Source organism: Petaurus breviceps, unplaced genomic scaffold, assembly GCF_028583685.1.
Source record: "Petaurus breviceps papuanus isolate PSGF00001 unplaced genomic scaffold, PetGlider_PUasm1.0 190, whole genome shotgun sequence".
In the NCBI taxonomy this organism is placed as follows: Eukaryota; Metazoa; Chordata; class Mammalia; order Diprotodontia; family Petauridae; genus Petaurus; species Petaurus breviceps.
Genome location: NW_027185810.1, coordinates 6920895 through 6944905, shown reverse-complemented (window position 1 = coordinate 6944905; position 24011 = coordinate 6920895). Strand labels below are relative to the sequence as shown.

Genomic DNA, 24011 nt, shown 5'->3' with positions numbered 1-24011 from the left:
GCCAAGCACTGATAGCAGAGAACAGGAAAACCATTTTCTCTCCTGTGTTTGCATTAAGACTGCTGAAGAAAGGAACACTTCAGAAGCAGGGCAGGAAGCACAGGGTGTATAAGGAATTTTCATATTCTGCTGGCAACCCAAAAAAGCAATATGCTCCCAAAAATATGCAGTGGGTGGGAGAGCTCTGACATTGGAAGTATTTTTAACCAATGTAGCTGCAGCCTGTCAGACTAGCCAAAATCAGAGGTAGCTAATTTCTTGTAAAAATATAATAATAAAGGGGGGAGGGCAGAAGAATAATGCTCTAACAGGATAATTATATTGAAAGTTTTTTAAACTTTTCCTTAAGTAGTGCTTTAGCAATAGGGCACTTAACAAGAGTAATAGGAACATTTATCTTTTCACAACCAGAGTTACCCAAATTTCCAATCCTTAGTATCTTGCAGCAAACCAGTACTTAGACCTCTATGGAATTCACTGTAAATAGGTTACAAAGACAAGTGTAATATGAAGTATCTGTGGAGCTGTCTCATCTCTGGATAGACCCAGGAAATTATGGGAAGGCTGACTCAGGAATAAAGGACAAAGAAAGGGAAACCCATGACTGTTTGTCTTTAATGAGACAAAGCATTCAGTGCCAGGACTGTGATGTAAGTGGAATCACAGACTTGATGAGATAACACATCACTGGGAAAGTGCAATGTAGAAGAAGTTTTCCAAGAAAGGAAGGTGTGAGCAAAAGGGTAAACCACAATAGAGACATTACCACGATGTATAGTCAAGCTATAACACAAATACTGGAACATCCCCATAACACTACTGTAATCTTCTCCCACTCTATGGCAAATAAAAGCTAAAAAGGTCCAATCCTTGCTTAGTTATGAACACTCCTCCCATGGCTCTTGGGACATACTGACATACCCTGCTAAAGTTTACCAACAACCTGAAAATGAGCAGATAATGGTTATGTCGTCTATTCTGTTCCCAGCTCAATGATTTATTTAGCTGGTGCTCAGTATCCTCAGTGTAAGCTATTAGCCAACAAAACAATGTCAAATCTGGCAGTGCGCAGATCACTGTTGGCCATTATGGCTAAGTATCAGCACCCAGGTAAATGCATATAATAAAGGAAGCCAGACAAGTTAGCTGAGGGCAACCTGAACACAAATTTCATTTTGAAGGAAAAGTATGAATTTCTTAAATTAGGTTACCTTCAATTAAACCATTTATCAGTAAGAAGTATTACAAAACTGTATAAGATAGAACTGAAGGTACATTCTCATAGATCATATATCTCACTACATTGAATAGAGAAGCTAATATACCTTGATCAGGATAGAATGTACATTCAAAGATAATCCTGAGAAACTAGATAATGTTCCCTCAAAAACAAAACAAAACACAACAGGATAAAGTTCAAATTAACATACAATAACTATACATAAAAAAAAATTATGCAGTTGAGGAATCAATTTGCAGACCTAGACTGGGCAGGAAAAGACCTGGAAGTGTTAGCAGACCAAAGTTGGATGAATCAGCAACAAGATGCTACTCAGAAGTCAAACAGGATAATAATATGTTACAGGTCATTTGAAATAGGTTACACTAACACTGATTGTTAATACATGATCCAGCAAGTAATCCTTCAGGAATACTCTATTTCTGTAGGAGCACTGAGGCTTGTTTAGATAATTACCAACTTTACATTTTAAAAGAGATATAGGGAAACCATAAGGGATCCAGAGAAAAGTAAGAATTCAGGAAATGAATCCATTTTAATAAGGAAATATGGCACCAAGCAAGCAACATTGGCTCTAAAATCAAAGCGCCTAGGTTCAAATCCTAACTCTGATATTTACTTACTGTGTGACTTTAGACAAATCACTTAACTGCCTGGGCCTCGGTTTCCTGATCTATAAGATGAGGAGGTTGGAGTCGATGGTCTCCGCCATGGAGGTCCTTTCCTCAAAGACTCCAGTAGATATAAAGAAGCCTTAAAAGGAGACTAAGTGTTATCATCTCCATCCCCAGAAATTACTTATCTCAGAGCATGGGTTTAATGATGCCAAGATTCCACATTTAATGTGCTTATACTGGCCATTTGATTTTGTTTGGTTCAATGGCCACAGACTCCACCTCAAACCCTGACACCAACAGTCTGGGAGAAGGCCAGAGAGAGTGGCTGAGGTCCTCCATATCCATTTCTGTCATTTCTGAAGCTTGAAAACCTGAGAGTTGGTGCGTTTTAAAACAGTTCAAGAAGAGGCTTTCTAACCTGACAGGTATTTCAGAGTAACATTTGCTCGTATAGCACTGACAAAAGAAAATGCCTACTTTGCTTTGAATTTATAGTTCATAAGTACTATGACAAATAAGAAATACTTTCTCAACAAATCTTTGAGGCTGAGTCAGAAAGACCTGAATTTAAATTAGGCATTGGATACTGATTAGTTGTGTGATTCCCAAGCAAGTCACTTAACCTTTATTTGCCTCAGTTTCCTCATCTATAAAATGGAAGTAATAACAGCAATGGGATTATTGTGAGGATCAAATGGTAATATTTGTAAAGTGGTTAGCACATTGTCAGGCATGTAGTTAGTATTTAATAAATGTTCTTCCCTTCATCCTTCCTCTTCCCCCATTTCCATGTAAATTAATAACTTCTGAAATTCACAGTCCTAGAGAATAGGAAAAAGGGGGATACAGATAGCGATTCTTGAATGCCTTTATGCAACTTTCTATCTCTGCTTTCAAGATACTAACAAAGGTGTATGAAATTGTAACAGATGATTATACTTTAAAGTTCATTTTTCTTGAAATGGAACTAATAACTGAAATGTAATTTTTATTTCTTCCAAACTCTGTTCCATAGGGAAAAGGCATTTTAGTACCAAGAATTATCTTTTAGGCCAAAATCTTTTCTAAAGGACTCACTGCTATTGGAATAAAGCAGGCTTTTTAGACAACACTAATATCAATCCCTCATAATTAGCTCTAACCCTTAAATAATATGGTCACTGAGGAACTACATAAAAACGCAATTTTTATTAATGTGAAATAAGAAAAAATCATATTCTGGGATATCAAAGTTTAATAGTTGCTCAGAAACCATTATTTTCTGCAAATGACTTGGCTTGACTCTCTTCAGCTTAGTCTCATTACTACTACAGAAGAACCGAATCCAGATCAGGCAAGTATAAATCCATTCCCAGCTCTCCTAACAGAATGAGGCAATCAAAGTAGGTAGGAGTGCCTATGTGGTTGGCATTTCAATGATTTCTTTAGAAAGATAACTTATACTGCTCCTCTCTATTGTCTTCCTCCTTCCCTACCTTCTCTAGCACAGCCTTGCTTTTCTAATCAGTAATATTCCTTTCTCCTACAGCTATTTGCACACCCTACAGAAAAGCTAGCTTCTCTTTCCTGGCACAACACTCCCTTCAAAGCAAGAAATGATACCACTTAGATATTCAGTACATCAATAAGCATTTTCTTATAAGCACCGACTATGTGTCAGTCACTGCTAAGTGTTAGGGCTACAAAGAAAGACAAAAGATGGTCCCTACTCTTTAGGAGGTTACTGTCTAATGGGAGACAAAGTACAAACAACTATTTACAAACAGGATACACACATGTATACATACATAACAAACTGGAAATAATCAACAGAAGGAAAGCACTAGCATTAAGGGGTAGAAGGAAAGGCTTCTTCTAGAAGATGGGATTTTAGTTGAGACTTGAAGGAAGTTAGGCAAGAAACAAACCATTAATAAATTTCTAAAGTTCAAGGAAGTAACACAATAGAGAGAGAGAGAGTACCTGGCCTGGAGTCAAAAAGACTCCTCTTCCTGAGTTCAAATTCTGCCTCAGACACTTACTAGGCAAGTCACTTAACCCTGTTTGCCTCAGTTTCCTCATCTGTAAAATGAGCTAGAGAAGGAAATGCCAAACCTCTCCAATATCTCTGCTAAGAAAGCCCCAAATGAGGTCACAAAGAGTAGGACATGACTGAAACCAGTGAATGACAACAAAGTTCAAGGAAAACATATTTAGAAAGCACCACACAACAAATCCCCTGCCTCAGTCCCCTGTCCCCCCAGTTCCCCACCAAAGCAAAGGAGTTGGAACAAATGATCCTTCAGCTCCCTTCCAAGTTAGCATCTGATCCTATTTACCAAGTTAAATATTTTAATTGCCAAAGCATGAATAGCCCTAAATTGCTTAAAGGTACATTTAAGTGTAGATCTGGAAACTAAATTCCCCTGTTTCACAGGTGAGTAAACTGAGGCATAGGCATATCTTGTAACTAGTGTCCCAGACAAAACTAGAACCTAGTTTCTGACTTCTGATTCCCAATCCAATTTTCTTACATGCTTGGTCCCTATAAGCCAGCTAAGCTTGTGGAATGAATAAAAGCATATATAAACATGTGAATTTCTGAGGATGTCAAAGATATGCACAGGGGACTAGAAATCTCGATTCCTGTTTGCTTTTAAACACAGTGCTTTTCCAAACATTCAGTTGGTAAAGGGGTTTTCACTACCATGACAGTAAAATATGCCCCTTTTCCAAACCACAAGTTTTTGTAAGAAGGAATCTACAATGCAAGAAAGCAAGGAGGTTGTTTTGTGGCTGCAGAAAGAACCGATAATATAATATTAGAAGTGATAAGGAAATTGCTTTCCCTACCTCATCACTATACTAAAGGGAGCCAGCCAGATTTTTCAGCATCAACCTACTAGCTAAATAAATGTGACTAAGAAAACTAAGTGCAAGTTTTCTAGGATATGGAGTTACCCTGATTTTCAATTAAACATAATGAACTTTGAAACCACTGTTCCTCTAGGAGGACAAAGAGCTAGCTGGCCATGAGTTGAGATTCAAACTTATAGTTCCTGAGAACCTGTTAACAATTAACCAGAAATAACTTTCACTACAGGTTCTTTAATATTATAACACTAGAGAGGGAGGGAAAGACTACATTTCCCAGGATGCCTGGGTTCAATGTGATACTCATTGAAAACACAAGAACTCTCAACTCCTGTGCACCTGCAGCAAAAAAACTGATGGTTATCAGGAATGCCAAGAGGAAGGAAGTGGAGGTTGCTGCAAGATCCATGAGTATAAAGAAGAGAAGCTTCTAAAAATAAGAGAAAATAATAGGGGCTTTTTTTTTGGTTGTTGTTGGATTAGACATGGATCAAAGAAATAAGATATTTTCTGGCTCTAGAAAAGTTATCAAACTGCAACTTTGCCCAGAAGTGTTGATCTAGGACCTGATCTAGCCGGTCCTAGGAGTACAAGTAACACATATGTGGGTAACCTGTCTGCTACTCAGCTATAGCAAGAACAGTTTTCAAGCCAAGATACTGGTGTGTGTGGGGGGGAGGGGGGGGGGGGTGTGTGGGTGTGTGTATGGGTGTGTGTGGGTGTGTGTGCGCGTGCTGGGATGGGAGGGTTGCACTTAACCTTTCAAAGTATAATATACCCCATCCTTTTTTAGCCAGGTACGGGAGCATAGGTAGTAAAAAGAGCTCTGGGCCTGGAGTCAGGAAGACCTGAGGTCAAATTTGACCTCAGGCAGCATACTAGCTGTACGAGCCTGAGCAAGTAATTTAGCCTGTCTGCATCAGTTTCCCTATCTGTAAAATAGGAATACTATCAGCATCTCCCTTGCAGGGTTGTAGTGACAATCAAATAAGATACTGTTTCTAAAGCATCTAGCCCATAATAGGCACAATATAAATAATTATTCTCTCTTTTCCCCCCTTTTGTGGACTTTTGAATCTTAGAAGAGTTTGTTTTCTAAACTACTCTGGGAGGAAAAACAGAAGAGATTGTATTCATTTGGGAATATGTACTAATGCTATTTCCTCTTACTTTGCTACTACTCTAGTTCTTCAGTTAAATGTTTTAATGTCACAGTGCAATTCATTCCGTAGATCTGAGTACAATGTGCCACCACACATCTAGACCTGAATTAACTGTGATTTAATTTAATTTAATAAACATTTATTAAGTACCTAAGATATGCCCAGCACTGTGCTTAAGCACACTAGAACTTCTGATGTTCTGAGTTATTGTTGTGGAGTTCTTTTTTTTGTTTTTTTGCTTTTTTTCCAAACTGAATAGAGATGAGCAAGCCAGAGAGACAAGATATCATTTAAAAGCCCCAACATTTTAATACAAGTCTGAGATATTTCATTGGTATTTACAAACAGGCTACAATGGGTACCATAATCCAAATGAACAGATTAATCTCCCACTATATTTGAGGAAGTATTTTTGTATTCAAATGAAGAAAATGACCAGAAACATTCCCCAGTTCATACTACAGAGTCAGACAGGAACTACTTACTTGCTCAGAAAAAAAAAAAATAAATGCCAAAAGCTTTTTTTTTTTTCAGTACAACAGCTTTCAAGAATTTTTAAACAAAAGAATCTGAAGTTTATTATGTAATAGCTACACAAAAGGAGATCTAGAAATAAAAAAGGCCAAGCTCTCCTGCCCACCAATAAGTATAATTTCAAATTGGTAATTTATTCTTATTTTCTTTACTAGGATAGAAAGCAAGAAAAGGCTCAATGTGAAGTCAGCAAAAAGTATTTAGACCTTTTTCAACATGCCGTTTTTTTGAATAATGAATTAAAGTTGCAATATACTCTCTATTATCTGAATACTAACTGTCCAAAATTAAAATTAGGAATAGTCATGGGAGGAGGTCCCAAAAAACTGCTGCTCTTTATCCTCTCCCTGCCCTTTGATCCCTGTTCAATCACTGGAAATAGATATAAATTAACACCAGCAAACTTAGAACAGTGTCTCCAGTGCTTAGCACAGTGCCTGGAATATAGTAAGCACTTAATAAAGGCTTGTTGACTGACTGACAACAACAAACCAAAGAGATGTAATAACCACAAGTAGCCTTAAGGGGAAACCTAGCACTTCAATCATGGTGCCTGCATACAACTGTAACTTCCATTCCATGGATAGTCCCATAGGGCAGGGTCCAGAGACAGAGCATTTGGAAGCATGATTCCTGTGGTCACTTGGCCCTTCTCCAATGTCCAAAATAATTGGTTATGCAAAATACGTGCAATATCCAGTTATTTGGACTTTGCTCACCCACAAACCAACATCTGGGTTCAGCATGATTCCTGACCTCCACCTCAATCTACAGATCTCAGACCCTAAAGGACCTAGCTGAACAGAAAGTGAGGCCACAAGTCACAGTCAGGAACACACAGAATTGTGACCTGTTTGCAGAGTAATTAAAGAGGAGTACCTTTTTAAATGTACACATATGTATTTTAATTAATATCTAAAACATTGGGACCACGTCTCCGGAAGGATGAAGTAAACTCACAAAACACTAGCTGTTTAATGCAAGTAACTGGATTTTATGTTTGATGCTTAAATTTTCCAAGAAGCTAAATGGTCATAATTAGAAATGGCAGTTCTCCGTTGCATGAGATGATACATTTTCCTTAACTGTAGGAATAAAACTCTTCTTTGGCTCATGGCTAGTGACCAGAAAGCTGTTGGGTTGTTTTTTTTAATCCATTTCTTATGCTGACCTATTTTGGAAGCCTAAATTTCCAATAATTAAATTTCCAATAAGCTGAAGCCATTCATTAGAATGGGGCTATTGAATTCCAAGGAAATGGTCCTGGGGGATCAGCCCCAAGATATTTGGCACAGATTACTGTAAATATTTGTAAAGCACTGGGTAAATGGACAGTATTTGACTGCCCTCAAACCTATACTTCCAACAGTGTGGCAGAGGCTGAGCTAGGGTTAGAGCATAGCTGGATTGCATTTTTTTTTTATATAAAAAAACTGTGACCTGATTCTGCCTGCTTCAGTGACTGCTCAAAATTTCTCCCGTGTTGACTAAGCATGTTTACCTTAAGTGAGTTTCTGCACTGATTAAATCTGTTTCGGTTAACCAGATTCTCCTTTTGCAGGAGAGGCTTTTTCTATCACCATATTGTTCCCACGAGGGTATCTGTCATGAAGAATAAAATACTAATGGGGGCCAAAGGTATGGAGGAGGGAGCAGAGATCGGTTTCATAAAGCTACAATCTAATTGGCTTTGTGGGTGTAATTGCTTGTTTGTTTACAGATCACTAGGGGAGAGAGACTCTGGAAAAACTCCTGAGATATATGCTCCCTCAAAAGCTAAAAGGTGGGAAAGAAGAAAAGAACAAGGAGAGCGGGATAAAGTCAGCAAAGGGAAAAGAAGTGGGGCAGTAACAGCCTGGTAAATGAATGTTGCTCACAAAGAAAGCTAGATCTTGTGATTGGCCAGCTCCGGTGTGAAGACTGGCCGGTTTCCTTTAGCTTCTCTCACCCACACCCTAAAAAACTGAGTCATTTTAAAGTTAGTTTACTTTGCTGGTAGACCTACAGACGGCCAATCTGCTCTTTCAGGAATTTTTAGGTCATGTTACTTGCTAAAGGGATGTTGTTTGAGGGTGGATTTTTAATTCTTGACTTTTGATGCTACAAGACTGGTTTCTTCCAGAAATGCCCAACTGGAAGTCCAGGAATATTCCTGCTGGGAACCACTTCTAACATTCTAGCAAAATGTGTGGAGCAGAGAACAGCCAGACTGGGCTCCAGGCATGAAGTCGGTGCATTTTCTTCACAATAGTGAATTCCACACCGGGAAACCAGAACATAAGAAGTTCACCCTACAGAGGTAGTATTTGCAGTTGAATGCCTAAAATGGATAGAGAAAGTGAAAGACACAAAGTGTTTTGTATTGGAGGAGAAAGCTTATAGAAGGATACGCATAAGCTTCCCCCCCCCCATATTTTTAAAAGCATTAGGAATCACATTAATTTCAATCAATAACCAGTAAACATTAATTAAGCACCTACTATGTGCCATGTACTGTGCTTTAAATAAGCTGACATCTGAAATAAGTAGTACAGGGAATATACAATTTCAACTTCTACTTCCTTTCAAATATGAGCAACCAAACAATAATCAAGCCTAAGGCACAACAGTTGACACAGGAGTTTATTTTATTGATGCCAGTGTTTAGGGGAACAAGGTCAGTTATTACCAAGCAACAGCAGGTAAACATCTGAGAATACGTGACTACTTAAATCACAAGCCAAGGTTTGGGCAAATGCTTTTTACATTTTTCAAATGCACTTCTGAAAAATACTGACTGCCTAGTGTAACAACTTTTTTTTTTTTGCCTTTAAGAAAATCTTTTCAAAATACAAACACAATAACACACTTTCAAGACCTTTACAGCCAAGCATCCATGAATTAATTTAATCACCTATCCTTGCAAGAACTGTCTGCAGAAAACTGAGCGAAATATCATAGAAGTCATGGTTCTTGGTCGGAGTGCCCAGTTCTGATCCCAAACACTATATTCCTCTTTTTGTCACTCCCACATTAAGTAAAAGTAAGCAGAATAGAAAGCAAGCTCTCAGAAACATACCTTGCACCAAGAGGTTGGTAGCCCCCAGAAGCTGTCTGACTTTCCGACAGCCCCACACTCACTTCTCAGGGCAGCCGAGGAGGTTCATAATATCACCAAGCACTCTGGGCTGCTCCCCGACTGGAAGAGAAACTGTTTCATTGCTCTCACCGGGAGCTTTGCCCGTGTGCAGCTGCTGACAGCTAATGCACTTTTCAGGATTGCAACAGGACTCGTCTTTCCCAGACCTTTATAAAGGGACGGTGTACGACAATCTCCTCCCTGCTCTCCAGACCATATTGCTATTAACAGCTTACAGAGGCAAAGCAGGGTAGCGCAGCGGCTAGCAAGCGGCGGCTTTTGGGGGGGAGGGGGAATGAGGGGGAAAGAGCTGCATTTATTTATACAGGAAGCTCCAGCGCAGCACTTCCTACTTCCCATCTGAGTCTCACTTCGGCTGCAGGTGACTGTTTTAACCCTGTCAGAACCTTGCACCCGCGGTGCCCTCCGGAGCTCCTTCTTGCAGGATTTCTAGCATGCTTCCAATAGGTTCTCCTGGGGTAGAAATTGCAGGAAAGGCTGAAAGGGGCACCTGTTAAGCCATTAGCCCTTTAGCGCCTGCTTGTCTCGTCCAGGCTTGGAAACCTCTCTTTACTCCCAAGGCTCTCTGTTTTTTCTTCAAAACCTAGCTTGAACTCAGCTCCCTCTTGCAGGTTTCCTCCCCTTCCCTTCCTCCTAGACCCCCACCCCCTTTGTGTTTTTTACCCTTCTCCCACAAGCCTCTCCTGTTACCTTCTTTTACACTTTATTTCACCAAAGCGACGAGGTCCTGTGCTTGCAATTCCGGTCATGCTATTTAAATATCGATTATTATTATCATAGTGTTAAGGTAGCACTAGCCCCTACCAAAACTGCCTTCTGGCTGTAACTAAAAGCTGTTCTTCATAAAGGCTTCTTCTCTAAGAACTGTCTCATTAAGATGCCTACATGTGCAGGGATGACCCTTCTACATCTCATTTTGTCTTCTTTCAAACTACCATGTGTTACCAAATGAAGAAAGTATCCAATTGCTTTTGGGCAGCTGGTTGGTGCTTTGGCTAGAGCACTGGGCCTGGAATCAGGAAGACCTGAATTCAAATCCGACCATAGATACTTACTAGCTATGTGACCCTGGGCAAGTCACTTAACCCTGTTTGTCTCTTTCCTCATCTGTAAAATGAACTGAAGACGGAAATGGCAAAACGCTCCAGTATTCTTTGCCAATAAAACCCTAAAGGGGATCAGGAAGAGTCAAACTGAGTCAAATATGACTGACTAATCAACAAAATCCATTTGCTTTGAAATGCAGGATACACCTACACCTCTGTATGATAATAGTTAACATTGCTATACCATGGCTCTTTACAAATGTTATGTCAATTCCTTCTTCACCGCTGGCTTGGAAGGCTGGTGCTATCATTATCCTAATTTCATGGAGGAAGAGACTGAGGTAGAGAGGTTAAAGTTATTTGCCCTCAGTCCCACAGCTAGTAAACTTCTAAGGCTGAATTTGAATTCAGGTCTTTGTGTCTCCAGGCCCAGCTCTCTATCCATTGCGCCACCTAGCAGCCTCATGTGACCATTACCTACCCAAAATCTCCTGTTTAACCTCCCTTAGGTGAGCTGTGCAGCTATCAACGTTAGTGTGTCTTTCATACACCCCAGATCTTGAATAGGCTAAATTTTTGTATGTTTTCTGACTTGATATTTCCATACAGTTGACCTGTTAGATCCATTAACTACTAAAATGAAACTATAGTTCCAATACCTGCAGTGTGAGATAGCTCAGATATGTCACAACTCCAACACGAGATTCTCTCTGATCATTGCTGTTAAATGGAACTGAAACAATGAATATATTTGCTAAGGGACTCATATGGTCCTTTGTGGAAAGGATCTATCTGTTCTTGCCATTGAAATAGCAACAGTAGGCATTGCTCCAAGGGACACAAAGCAAACTGCTCTCAGCGCCTGCCTGGAGGAAAAGTTCCAGGTGACAAATAGGGAAGGACAGACAGCATTTTTATATGTGCGTAGCTGGGAGCGGGAGAAGCATGAGTAAGGAGGACTGGCCTGAGAGAGAGGCGGAGCACTCCGACACAGGGAGGGCAGGCACAGCATTAAAGTTGGACAGGAGCTCAGGAAGACCTGAGCTCAAATGGACAGTCCAACCTCATTTTCAAGGTGCAGAAACATAGGCCCTGTCCTCTGCACAAGGTCACAGAGAACTAATTAGTAAGGGAGCTGAGGCTAGAACCCACTTCTCTAGAGTCAGTTGTGTGACCTTTGCTCCAAAACTAGGTGAGAAAAGGCCTCATCCCTCAATCTACTCCCAAATTCCAGAGTGGTGTGGGCACTGAGAGAAACTGTCAAGGAACCTTAATTAGAACTAAACCTAAGAGTTGGGACAGCCCAGGGTCAGAGAACCAGAAAATGCTAACTAAACAACATAAGAGATGTACTTTATACAAATGAATTAATAGAGCTCAATTCTTAAAAACACACACACACACACAAAAATCCACACATTTAAATTGAAATTTCTTATCTAAAAGATAAAGCAAAAAGCTAAATACTACTGAAATGTCAACATTCTTTAAATAAAAATCTCACTACAAATCCCTAGAAACAATAGGCTAATTTAGAAGGTAATCTTAGGTAGTTGAATAATTTGTATTGCTTTCTCTGGCTAGGGCTGAGGCTTCAGGTGCAGTCGATAGAGTACAGAATTTAGAAGCCCAACCCAAGTTCAAATCTTGCCCTCAAACACTTCATAGCCCTATAAATTGAACAAGTCAATTTAAACTCTTGCAGTGTAGGCTGTGCAGTGAGTAATTTGAGAGACAGGCCTGGAAAGCCCTTTCCAGCTCTAAATCTATGGTCCCATGAGTGGAAAAGATAATTGTTTTCAATTCAGTAGACCTGAGTCCAAATCTTAGCTCTACCACTTGGCCGTATGACCCAGGTCTAGTTATGCCACATCACTGGGCCTTAGTTTCATCATAATAGCATGGATATAATCATCCTTGTACATGGTTATTGTGAGAAGACTAAAAGCTATGAAAATGAGAAATTTGTATTCTGGTGGAATATAAGCTTCTAGAGTATAAGGGCAGTGAGGTAGCAAATTGGATAGAGTAGAGGGTCTGGAGTCAGGAAGACCTCAGTTCACATCTAGCCTCAGATATTAGCTGCGTGACCCTGGGCAAGTCACTTAACCCTGTATGCATCAATTTCCTCATCCACACAATAATGGTGAAGGAAATGGCAAAGCATTCCAATATCTTTGCCAAGAAAACCTCAAATGGAGGCATAGAGACACAACTGAAAATGACTAAACCAACAACAATGACTAAAACAACAGAAAAAGAGGATAGTGTCAGGTTTTTTTTTCTTTATATCCCCATTGACCTTGAACATATTACTACTATAGATTCTTTATAAATATTTACTAAATGAATAAGATAAATGAACTGGTGAACATATGTATAAATAGTAAACATGTGTATTTGAAAATCCTAGTATAGGCAAATATGCATGTCTGACTGGTATTGTGCAAACCAATATTGTGTAAAAGTTATTACAAACTTAATTAGGTAAGCTCAGACTCTCTTCACATTTGAAAAAAAAAAAGTCACTTTTGCTTCTTCAAGCTGACAAGTGATATATAGAGCCAAAATCTGATTCAAAATGAAATTCTTGTAAACAGTTATAAACATCATTTAACAGGACTGCAATGACTTTCCTTGCAATATAATAACAAAAGATACTTCCTAGTATGAACTACACAGAGCCATACAAAGAAAGTCATTTTGACACTAAAAGGAAACAATCACAATATTAGTAATTTACTCCCTTTAATCTTTAATTTAATCTTTAATCTTTAATTCTCCTGTATTAGAGGGAGTTTGGTATAGTGGAGAGGGCTGGTCTCAGGCCTAAAAGGACTTGGATTCAAGTTCCACCTTTTACGCAAAGGGATATGACCCCTGGACAAGTCACTTAATCTGTCGATACTCTAGACAGCTCTCTTAACATTTAAAGATCCTGGGGCAGCTAGGTGGTACAGTGAATAGAGCTCTGGCCCTGGAGTCAAGAGGTCCTGAGTTCAAATTCAACCTCAGACACTTGACACACTTACTAGCTGTGTGACCTTGGGCAAGTCACTTAACCCCAATTGCCTTGCCTTCCTCCCTCAAAAAAAAAACAACATTTAAAGTTACTGAGAAAGTACTGAGCTACATTGGTAGATAAAATTTTTCACTACATCAGTTAAATCACAGGTCCGAGTCTCATTCCTTTTTCCTTTCTCCTAGATTACTTAGGAGAAAAACAAAATCCATTCTTGTGCTAAGGAATTAACTTAGCTCTTCTCTAATTCTGACTAGGTAAATAAATGACTTGCATTTTAGGCTTGCTTTCTCAACTATTCCCTCTAGCCAAAGCATTGTAAAATGGCAAGTGTAATGTATCAAATGGAAGAATGCAAAAAGTGTTGGGTAACAGGTTCTGCAATAATGTACAATTCCCAGTATACAAGGGGGGAAAATGTCAAGGTAAAGGGCCTGGCAGGCTGCCATTGGCAGTTAAAACATGGCGGCATCTTTATTGGCACTCTTCTGATGCATTTGGTGTGATTCATCTCAACTCTATGTAAATTAAATATGATCTCAATGATAAGGGCTACCCACAAACCAAAACAAAAACCCCAAAGTCTAATAGAACAGTCTCAATATATAAATATATTCCCCATGTTGGGGATCCTCTCCCTCTTTATCTCTACTACCTAGCTGCTCCAGTTTCCTTCAAGTTTGTTGCTGTTGATAAGTGCTCAATCATGTTTGATTTTCATTTATTCATGGAGTTTTCTTGGCAAAGATACTGGAGTGGCTTACCATTTCCTTCTCCAAACAGAGATTAAGTGACTTGCCCAGGGTCACACAGCTGGTAAGTATCTGAGGCTGGATTTGAATTCAGGTCTTCCTGACTCCAGGCCCAGCACTCTCTCTACTGACCCACCTATCCAGTGACTCTCCCCTGTCTCCTTCAAAACTCTTCTCAAAGCCCACTTTCTGCAAAAGGCCTTTACAGGTCCTAACTCCCAACCCTACCTCACATACTGCTAATATCTTCCCTCTGAGATTATCCACTTTCCCCATTAGAATGTGTCACTTCACATCCTTGGGTCTCAGTTTTCCCATCTGTAAACTGAAGGGGTGGACCTCAGTTGGCCTCTGAGGTCCTTTTCACCTCTAAATCTTGTCATCCTCTCTTCACCAACAGATTGTCCAAATTCTCCTGATGCCAATGAATGGCAGTGTTTAAGGGGAGGGATTTTGGAGGAGCAGACTGCTTAGGATTGAGGACATCCTATACAATAACACTAGAATGACAGAATTAAGGATAAGGAGGAGATGTAACTCAAAGGTAACCCATGTTATTCACCCATACTCTCCTTCTAGAAAAAAAAAAAACTCAGATCACTAGGTATGAAGAACTCTGCAACAGTTCGACTTATGTCCTCCACTAATAACTCTGATTCTTGAGTATAGTTAAGTTACATCAACTAAGTATAGTTTAGAAGTGGTATGGCAATATTGAAAAACATGTTATAATCTGGTCAAGAGACATGATTTCAAGTTTATCCTCCCAGCCCCCTCTCCTCCTGAAAACTATTAAGCAGGTACCATGTGGAGGATCCGCCATGTTAAGCACTGAAAATACTGTGTTAATAGTTCTTAACCTCTCTGAATCACAGGCAACTGATAGAGCTAAGTTGTGGAGAAAGTTCCCACACTGAGAAAATCATGGGTCCGTGATGTACTGACCTAAGTATTGTTGCTCAAGCTCATAAAGTTTGTGATGAGTTATGCCTCTGTAAATATGCTCATCTCCTAGACAGCTTTCAGATAAGAAAATCAGTGCATAGCCCCACAACCAGATTAAACAATATTACTACAAGCAATCATCCTTCTCTTCTCATTGTTCTATAATCAGTCCTTAGGATGTCATTGACATTTGAATGACACTATCAAGAGTTTACATCCAAACAAAAACTAGTTTCCAACTGCCACATGATAAAGTGAGGACAGGCCTAGAGAGGAATCCATTTGGATAAGTTGAAATAACTCAAGAAAAGAGAAAAGGCCTCAAGTCATCAGGACAAAGGGAAATGTTTCTGAACCACAATCTTCTTCAGAAAGGAGGGAAAATTTCCATTTTTGAGGCAGCATGATTCCAGAATCCAACATTTCAGGAAAGGAAGGATAGGAGAGGTTGCCTCAAAGTAACTTTAAAATCAAGAATTCAGAGGCTTGTTCTTCTTGATAGAGATTTTCTGAACAGTAACCTTGGAGAAAGAAGAAGATCACTGCACCACGACCATCACCACCACCACTACCATCAGGGCTTATAAAGGGACCACATAACTTTGCGAAGAATTTGAAACTTGCTATTCCTTACTATTACGCTGGGGTATGTGGACAGTGAAGATCTTATGGGAAGGGGATTGCTTATCCAGTAGTCCTGAAGTTGTAAGGATATATGAAATGAGAAAGTGTAAGTAAAAATGTTTTTAGTTGTAAAGTAATATATAAATATAGTATTATTATTATTACCTACCCACATTACTACCCAGGAAAGAATCACATTAAAATCAAATCCATAGGAAGGCAAAGACAAGATGTAAGAGTAGCAGAAAGCAGAGAGCTCCCCCCACGCATGTAACATTCCTCCAAACAGACCTAGAAAATGCACCAGACTAAATTCGGCTGGGAAAATCCAAGAAAAAGTCATAGTGTGTGATTTTTCTAGCTTAGATCACTATGGGGAGACAGAAGAAAGATCTGATGGACACTAGAGACAAGGTCTGGCCAGGGAAACTGAAGGAAAGGTTGTGCACCAGGGTGAGAGGAGGTCCCAGACTCCTACCAGGCTACCTCCTAACCTATACAGTATGGGAATAGGTGACAACCAGTAGCTCTGGATTTGGGCTCTAATGTTCCTGGAGGTATGCATTTTGGCATTTCTTTCTGGAAGTGATTGGTAGATTCATTCTATTTCCATTTTGCCCTCTGATTCTAATAGATAGGGGCATTTTCCTTTTAATATTCCTTAAAACAAAATAGCTAGGTCCTGATTTTGGTCATAGTGTTCAGGTAGTAAATTAAATGAGAACTCTAGAAGAAAAATGGAAAAAGAAATTAGAGTTATGGAAGAACAAATTGGAAAGGGACTTAATAGCTTGACACAGGAGATACAATACCTTATGCAAATAGCAAACTTCCTGAAAATCTGAATGGACCAAATAGAAGACAATGATTTCATGAGGCAACAAGAAATATTAAAATAAAGTCCAAAGGATGGTGAAAAAAAGGAAGAAAATATAAAGTTATCTATCTCACAACAAAAACAACTGGTCTAGAAAAAAATCAAGGGGAAAACATTTAAGAATCATTAGATTGACTGACCACCATAGACAAAATCTGGGTCTATACATCCTATTTCAGGAAATCTTTAAGCTGCCCCAAACCCTCAGAACCAGAGGACAAAGAGAACTGAAAGAATCTACCAATCACTTCCCAAAAATAAACCCCAAAATAAAAACTCCTAGAAACAGTATAGCTAAAATCTGGAGCAGACCTGCACAACTTGGCAGTAGGTAGGGAACAAAACTAAAATAGGCTGAAATTCTTCAGGCCACAGATAGGTTTTTAGCAGCTCATTTTCCTAGTAAAGGGATAATTACTAATTAAACAATTTTGTAAATAAACCATATTTTTAAAAGGGGAAATTTCAATTCATGTCAGTAAATTACACTTATAACTTCAGATTTTTACTTATCATGAAATCACATTCATGTTTTAAAAAATTACTTTGCTAAGTAGGACATAATCCAGAAACTGCAATCAGCAAACTTCTTTATGAAGTCACCTTCAATAAAAAGATTTCCCAGCAGCAGCAATTTCTTTAGAAATATGAAAACTAACCTTAGTAGCTGCCTCATTTTCTACATTTACCCACTGAGATTTTTCAACAATTTGAACTCTTCAATTTGTTTTTCGTTAGCATCCAATTTGCTTAAGTCAGGATGTTTTGATTTAAAATGGCAACAAAGATTGTATTCCTTCGGAAAGGCTATAGGCAAACAAGGTACAATATTTTGTTTCTCATTTAAGTAAGCGAGTATCTATTTGTCCACTCCAGAGTAAAAACTATGTTCAAATTTGATCTTCCATTTTTTTTTAATGTTAGAACCAAAAAAAAAAATCTCCATAGCAACTGCTCACATACAAAGAAATACTGAACTGTGTCTGACCTTGGAGAGAGCACCAAAAACTCCTGTAACTCAGTGTGGCTGCACAGCGAGGGAAGGGAAGAAGCACTCACAGTGTTGCTGCTTATCATGTAGCAGGTGTCAGCTGAATTGGTGTATAGCTGCACTCACTTTGTCCCTGTTCAATGCCAGTAATGACAGAAAACACAGCCAAAAGATACAACTCTCACTTCTCTCAGACTGGCAATGGTTGCTTGCCATAGGTCACGTGAGAAATGGGAGAGAGCATACAGTGGTTACCCACTTTACGTGACAGGCACAATAGCAACTAGTGGCAGGCAGGTTAAAAGGGGTCATGGACAAAACACTAGTTATATCTTTACTTTCTTTTACATCCTCTACATTTTTTGTGGGTTTCCCAAAATCCTTTGGTGCGCCACAAGTGGCCCATATGTTGTGCAGGCCTGATCTAGAGCCAAATTAAGGCTAAAGAAATCAAGGTATAAAAAAAAAAGTACTGTAAGTAGTCAGAAAAAAAGAATTCAAGTACTGAAGAGCCATAGTTGGAATCACACATGATTTAGCAGCCACCACCATCAAGGAAAGGTGAGTTTGTAATACAGCAATCCAGAAGAAAATGGATACTAACTTATAGCCAAGAATAACTTAACCAGAAAAAATGAGAACAATCCTACAGGAGAAAAGAATGGATCTTTCATGAAATAGAATTCCTGTTGAAAAGACCAGAGAGCTGTGAAAAAACTTTTAAGTTCAAACGCAGGAGGTAAGAGAAACATAAAAAGGTAAATATGAATGAACAACAATAAAGGACTAAACAAGGATAAACTACTCTAATATGAGGAGAGGATCCATGTGTCCCTTTTGAATTCTATCATTATTTGGGGTCACAGAAAAATGGAAAGAAAGAAGAAGAGGAATACACTGAGGGGAAAAGGATAGTTAGGGACAATTGTCCCACATGGTCAGGATGTACAAGTAAACACCTATATAAAGAAGGAGAAGAGAGATAAGGGAGCAGCTGATTCCTGAACCTCATTCTCATTAGACCTACTCAAAGGGAAGAATACATATATCCATGTATATATGGATATGTATATATACAGTCCTACATGTATATATACAGTCAAATACGGAAATACATTTTATTCACAGGGGAAATAAGAAAGAAAAAGGGGAAAGCAGAATTTAAGGAAGGACAGATTAAGAGAAGAATTGTTCAATTGTTTAGTCATGCCCTACTCTTTGTGACACCATGGAACATACTGTCCATGGGTTTTCTTGGCAAAGATACCGGAGTAGTTTGTTATTTCCTTCTCCAGTGGATTAAGGCAAAAAGAGGTTGTGACTTGCTCAAGGTCATGCAGCTAGTTAGTGTCTGAGGCAGGATTTGAACTCAGGTTTTCCTGATTGCAGGCCCAGCCCCATATCCACTGAGTTACCTAGCTGCCTCAAGAAAGGGATCAGTTTGAAGCAAAACAAACTCTAATAATGTATAAAAATATTTATAGCTTTTGGCAAGTGACAAAGAATGGTAATCTATGGGGGTACCCATAAGGAGAGAATGGCTACACAAGTTATGGTCTGTAAATGTGATTCAATATCATAGATATCATAGATATCATAGAGATGATAAAGGGGATGGTTTCAAAGAAACCTGGGAAGACTTGTATGAACTGAAGTGAAGTGAATAGAACCAGGAGAATTATTTATACAATGCCAACAATATGGTAAAGAAAAGGAACTTTGGAAGAATTAGGAACTCTGACCAGTGTAATGATCAACCATGATTCCAGAGGATTAATGAGGAAAAATGCTACTTACCTCCTGATATAGGAGTGATGAACTGATTCAACATACAAATTAGTTCAACTATACATATTTGAAAAAGGGCTTTTATTTCTTTCATTCTCAATGGGGCCATGGGAGAAGGATATTAGAGTAAAAGGGAGAGAAAGCAGATTTTTTTCTTGATTTAAAAATATATATGTATATATATACACATACACTTTTTTTAAAAAGAAAAAAATCAAAACTATCAATTTTATCCTGCTGAATAAGTAGATAATTATTATAACGAATGTACAAAGTGTCTCTCTCCAAAGACTTAAAAATACTAAGCAAACTTTTATCCCTACCATATATCTGTGAGATGATTAAAGGTTGTGAAATGATTTTACTTGTGAAGAAATTAATCAGTGCTATGTAAGTGTCTCTTGTTTTAAATACAATAGTAAAGCATACTGCCCAGTACTCTCTATACTTGGGCACATGGAATGCAATTCTTCCCCATCTCTGCCCCCTTGGAATTCCTAACTATATTCAAGGTTCAGCAAAAAAGCTATTTCCTATACTGAATTTTTCTTTATCTCCCACCATTTCCAGTTGTTAGAGATTCTAGCTCCCCCAAATAAATTTATTTTACATATATTTTGTATTTGCTTATTTGTACAGCTGTTGTTTTTCTGAATAGAATGTAAACTCCTTGAGGGTAGGGACTATTTCATTTTTGTCTGAAGACTCATTACCAACACACTATTTGGCATAAAAATGCTTTTGAAATGAATTAAATATCTATTCCTGAACTTTAAAAAATACCCAGAAGTGGGAATATGAAAAAAAAATGACAAATGCTGGAGGAAATGTGGAAAAAATAGGTACGGTAATGTACTGTTGGTGGAACTGTGAACTGCTCCAACCATTCTGGAGAACAATCTGGAACCAGGTCCAAAAGGCTATAAAACTGGGTATATACCTTAACCCACCAATCACCACTACTAAGTCTGTATCTCAGAGAGATCAAAGGAAAAGACAAAGGACCTATAAGTACAAAAATGGCAGTTCTTTTTGTGGTGGCAAAGGACTGGAAATTGAAGGAATGTCTATAAATTCGGGAATGGCTAAGATGTGGTATACGATTGTGATGAAATACTGTTGTGCTATAAGAAATGAGGAAGGTGGGGCAGTTAGGTGGTGCAGTGAATAGAACACCAGCCCTAGAGTCAGGAGGACCTGAGTTCAGATCTGGACTCAGACAGTTAACATGAAAACTAGCCAGGTGACTTTGGGCAAGTCACTTAACCCCAATTGCCCTCCAAAAAGCAAAACAAACAAACAAAAAGAAATGAGGAAGGCAATAGTTTAAAAAAAATAACCTGGGAAGACTTTATATAAACTGATACAAAGTGAAGTGGGCGGGACCAGGAGAATGTTATACACAGTTAACAGCAATAGTGTAATGATAATCAACTGGGAAAGATATAGCTATTCCAACCTATACAATGATCCACAACAATTTCAAAGCACTAATAATGAAAAATGCTGTCCACCTCCAGAGAACTGATGTGCTGTGATTACATACTAAAGCATTTTTTTTTTTTTGCTTTTTGGAGGTGAGAAGTCAGAGCAATTAGGGTCAAGTGACTTGCCCAAGGTCACATGGCTAGTGTTAAGTGTGTGAGGCTGGATTTGAACTCAGGTCCTCCTGACTCTAGGGTCGGTGCTCTATTCACTGTGCCACCTGGCTGCCCCCACTTTATTTTTCTTGTTTTTTTTTCAACATGGTTGTATGGAAATATGTTTTGCGTGACTTCATATGTATGATGGATATCATATTGCTTGCCTTCTCAATGGGTAGAGGAGGAACTGAAGAGAGGGAATTTGGAATTCAAAATTTTTAAATGAATGTTAAAATAAATAAATAAATACTTGTTGGTTGGTTGAAAAAAAATATCTTGTTTAGGTGTTCATCTACCTATTTGTATGTAGGAGACTGGACCTAATGACCTTTTTCGATGCCTTCCAATCTTATTACTATATTATTCATAGAGATTGTTGTTTGGAAATATTTCCAGAATAAGTATCACCAAAATCTGATATAGTAGAAAGCATACTGGTTCTGGAGTCAGTGAATCTGGTTCAAATTCCTTCTCTAAAGTTCACTTCTTGGATGCTCTTGGGAAAGTCACAACCTCCATTACATTTTGCTTCCTCATCTGTAAAATAAGGGAGTTGAACCAGACAGTCTCTAAGATCCCTTCTAATCCTAAATCTATGATTTTACAACTGCCTGTAATACAACCAGGAAGGCTAGACTTCTTATCTAAAAGTAAAGTTTAAAGTATAATGTCTCTTAACAATATTTCAATTTTTCTCTTTCAAAATGCACCTAAACTTATAAATCTGGAATCATGGCATCTCTAGCTGGGTCACCAAGGTAATTAACTGAGTTAACAGTCAACTGATTATGCTAGTTTGGAATGAACTTGAAAAAAAATAAGACATATATATGTAAGTATGTCCTGAATTCAGCCCACAAAGACCATGTTTGAGCTTTTATTACCCAACCTGGATGCTCCCCACCACATACTAGCAACTCTGTAGCCTACTGGACATTCCCTGGCAAGGTAGACCCACCGCACAAATCAAGAAGAAAAACATTTGTTTTATAAGTCAAGAAGGCTCTGCAGGATTCCCTGAAACCTTGAGGTTTTAAATACACACAGCAGTGTGAACCCACTGTTTGCACAGAAGCCCTGAAGCCCAGAACTAGCTCTGGCCATGACAATCATTTCAGGAAGGGAAGACTGGATCAAAACCACCAAGGAAAACCCTTACGGACACACATAAAAATGCAAAGGCTATTTTAGAAAGTCCACACTCAGGACCTGAGATGCCCCCAAAGAGGGGAACCTCCCTAGAGATTGGCCAGAAGCAGCAAGGTGGGGGTGGGGTGGAAAGAGTCAAGTCCTAGCTAGTTCCACCACCTCTAGCCTCGTACCCTTAGGCATAATTTTTCTTAGTCATTTTATCAATAAATATAAAGACAATAAATAATGCTTTCACTTCTTGCCTCACGGGACTGTAGTGAGGAAAGTGTTTTGCAAACTTTAATGTGCCATATAGAAATCTGAGCTGTCATTACAAAAACAACTGAGTATAAGACATGTTCACTAGTATCTGTGTCCAAGAAGGTTTAATTGTTAATTTTATTTTATTTTATTTTATTTTGCTTTTTGAAGGGCAGTTGGGTTAAGTGCCTTGCCCAAGGTCACATGGCTAGTTTTTGTGTTAAGTGTCTGAGGCCAGATTTGAACTTGGGTCCTCCTGACTCCAGCGTTGGTGCTCTATTCACTACGTCACCTAGCTGCCCATTAAAATTTCAATAAGAATCTCTTAAAGGTGCTTTTGCAGGTAAGATAGTCCCAGATCCTGAACACAGTGTTACAGTGAAGTTCCTTCATGTTTACTTTTAAGACAAGAAAAACCACCATCACCCAAGTGTCAATCTGTCCCTGGCATTTGAATGTAGAGAACTGATTTAACCTGGGAAACCATGATGAGCTTCCAACACTAACCTTTAAGACAATGTGAACCAAATGTTAGTCTGTCCTTGGCCCTTGACAAGAGATATCTGATTCAGCCTGGAGGACCCTTCATGATGACCTCTGTGGTTCATTTTGTCTCCCAACCAAGGTCTCCCCACACAACTATAGAATTCAGTTTATATTCTCTATGAGCCCTTAGCATACCTTGCATAAACTCAGGCTAATAAGACATCAGATACAAGTCAGGCTTTATTTAACTGAATACAAAAAAAAATGCACAATAAGTTTATACCCAAACCCCTTGGCAGTGAGGAAAATTACCTATTTTCTGGAGGCTATCAAGCAACATTCCCCTCTTGAGGAAGGGAAGTGGGATCCCACCTGTCCTCTGAACCAATATAATCCACATGAGTCATAGTACCAGCTAAGAGATAGGTCCAAGTTTCTCCTAAATGCACCATGTTCCCTGTTTACTGATCCTTTCGTTACCCAACTGGGTGCTTTGGGATCACTCAGACAACTTGTGGGTTTATATGCCTTTCTATAGGTCCATGTAGAGCTAGGTATCTCCAGCTCCCCTCCTCTCTCCTCTGGTTGAAGTTACCAAACCCTTTGCTCTTTTTCTGATTAGATTTCCATCCCTCTGTCTTTTCTCTCCATCTGAACTTGAGTTCTTTGTAAACGCCACACAAGGAGACACACAGTTTTCTACAAGTCTATGTACTGCCCAAGAAAGCCTACCTGTGTCCTTCTCTGAATCTGAATACTTACCTGTGTGATTGGTGGTTCCCTATACCTTTTAAAACTCTGGAGGGAAACCAAGGATGTGAGCTTACATATACTTAAAGCATCAATTTAACTATCCTCATTGCTTCTTCAACTTTGTAGCTATAACCTTGAGCCAGCAC

At 38.8% G+C, this 24011-nt stretch overlaps 1 protein-coding gene across 4 annotated transcripts in view; it reads right to left on the bottom strand.

Moving 5' to 3' along the window:
* Positions 1-24011, bottom strand: part of RNF144B (ring finger protein 144B) — a 259881-nt gene that overhangs the window by 98014 nt on the left and 137856 nt on the right. The window contains exon 1 of one of the 4 annotated variants that reach the window (XM_069092483.1): positions 9466-9896. The exons of the other annotated variants lie outside the window; for them this stretch is intronic. The gene's annotated coding sequence lies outside the window, so the exon portion shown is untranslated. Of the gene's footprint in view, positions 1-9465; positions 9897-24011 lie in introns of those variants that run through there. 4 annotated transcript variants of the gene reach the window in all.